Below are 2519 nucleotides of genomic sequence, written 5' to 3' on the forward strand. Positions count from 1 at the left end.
TTCTAAAATTTACAAATAGTTTAATTGAAGTGGTATTCTCTAATAATTCCTTGAATTTAGTGTGAAACTGCAAGAGATACCTAAATACAACAGATTTTGTTTGGGCATTTAGAATTAATATGCCAGCTGATTATTAAGACTATTTTGTCATATCTCAAAATTGATTGTGAAATTCAAATTTGCATGGAAATTTGAACAATATTCACCTAATATTGAGCAAAATCCATGATTATGAGTTATATTTGCAAATTATAAAGCAAGCTTTTAGACAAATTTTCAGTCAGAGTTTACTGAATACCTGTGTAATTTTTCAGTGTGGCCATAATTTATCAATATCTCAGATAATTTGCTCCCTTAGAGGCTATATCATGGAAAAGTACACTCAAACTAGTAAAACTACTTGAGAGACAGGATAGCACAATGGTTGAAAACTCAGATTGTCTTGTCAAGCTGCATGGATTCAAATCCTGCCTGTAACAAATGACAGTAGGGGATGTTCATAATCTTCTTTTGCCTCCTTTTCATTACCTGAAATATGGGAGAAAGAAAGAATAATAATTCCCAAGGTTTTGAGTATAAATCTCATAAAGGCATCATGTTATATAGTACTTAAGAGTATAGAATTCAGAGCCAGATAATTTGGCTTTAAGTATAAATTCTACAATTTAATAGTTCTTAGGAAAAGAATAACTTTCTCTGCAGTAGTTTTCACATCTGTAAAATTAGAATAATAGCTCATATATTTATTTTTAAAAGTATGTGAGTGTATTTAATACCTGAGTTAGATAAGTCATACCACAAATGTAAGGTATTACTTATTCTTATAAAGACTTACTGACTAAACAAAAGTAAAGAAAGTCCTTAAGATATGACTAGAAAAGAGTTGGTGCTTACTTAACATTACATATTGTATTAGTTTCTATTCGCTTCCATAAAAAATGACTATAAAATTGTATCTTAAAATGACAGTAATATATTATGTCACAGCTCTAGAGTCCAGAAGTCTGCAAACAGAGTGTCAGCAGGGCCACTCTTCCTCTGGAGAATATAGGGGATAATCTGTTCCTTGTCTCTGTCAACTTGTGGTGGCTGTTGGCATGCCTTGGCCAACATCGGCTTGCCTCCATATTGCTTCCTCTCTGGATGTATTGTGATCTAATCTCACTCTGCCTCTGTTGGAAGGTTATTTGTGATGACATTTAGAGCCCACCCAGATATTCTAGGATGATGTAACCATTTCAAAGTCCTTACCTTAATCCCATCTCCCCAGAACATTTTTCCAAATAAAGTAACGTTTCTATGTTCTAGGGATTAGACCATACATATAAATTTTGTAGCCATTTTCAGACTATATAGTTATTAAGAGATTTATTTGCTTTTATATAATACTAGAGGCCCAGTGCACAAAATTCATGCATGGGTGGGGGTTGTCCTCAGCCCGGCCTGTACCCTCTCACAATCTGGGACCCCTTGAGTAGGGTCCCTAGGCCTGGCCAGCAATCAGGGCCTATCGGGGCTTTCCTTCCCTTGGTGGCTGGCAGCTGACCCCACCCCCACCACTGCCACCGCTTGCCAACTGTGCGGTGCTGCCCCTCCTCCCCTACCACTGGTCACCTCCCTCTGCAGGCAACAGGCGTGGGGTGCAATCGCTTGGCTGGCCTAGGCCTCGACTGCTGGAGGGTCCCACACACCCACCACAGCATTGCTGGCCTGTGGCCTGGGCCTCCCTTTGTGGAGCAATCAATCGTGGGGCCCCCAGATAAATCACCCTGCAGAGGGAGGCCCTGCCCACCCACCCAAGTGCTGCCAGCTGGGTGGCCTGGGCCTCCCTCTTTGGGGCTATTGATTGCAGGGGTCTGTGATTGATCACCCAGCAAAGGGAGGCCCCATGCACCTGGCCAGGGCTCTGCATCGATTGCCCCACAAGCCAGTGGTCTGGGCCTCCCTCTGCAGGGCAATCAATCGCAGAGCCCCCTCATCAATTGCCTGGGCCTCCCTGTGTGGGGCGATCATGGGGCGATGGCAGCGCCCCCCCCCCGCCCTGACCAATCGCATTGCACCTGCCTTAGCTGGCCTGGCACCAGTGCATGTCATAGCATGGTCATCTGGAAGGTCATCCAGACGGTCGTCCTGCTGTTCGGTCATTATAGATTTTTATTGTACTATACACTGAGTGGCCAGATTATTATGACCACCCCATCAGTACATTGTTGGGCCATCTTTTGCCTTCAATACTGGGGCGATTCTTCTTGGCATTGACTCCACGAGATGTTGAAAGGAGATGCGAGGAATCTGACACCATGCCTGATGAATAACACTCTCCAGTTCTGTGAGATTTGGTGGTTGTGGAACCAGCTCCTGATGGCTCTTTTAACTTTGTCCCACAAATGCTCAATTGGATTGAGATCTGGTGATTGTGGGGGCCACCTAAGCAAGGTAAAGTCTTCCTCATGTTCTTGAAAGCACTCCTGCACAATACAAGCACCGCGGCATGGCGCATTGTCTTGTTGGAAGAAGCC

This window comes from Myotis lucifugus, unplaced genomic scaffold (genome assembly GCF_000147115.1).
Source record: "Myotis lucifugus unplaced genomic scaffold, Myoluc2.0 scaffold_1010, whole genome shotgun sequence".
Lineage (NCBI taxonomy): Eukaryota > Metazoa > Chordata > Mammalia > Chiroptera > Vespertilionidae > Myotis > Myotis lucifugus.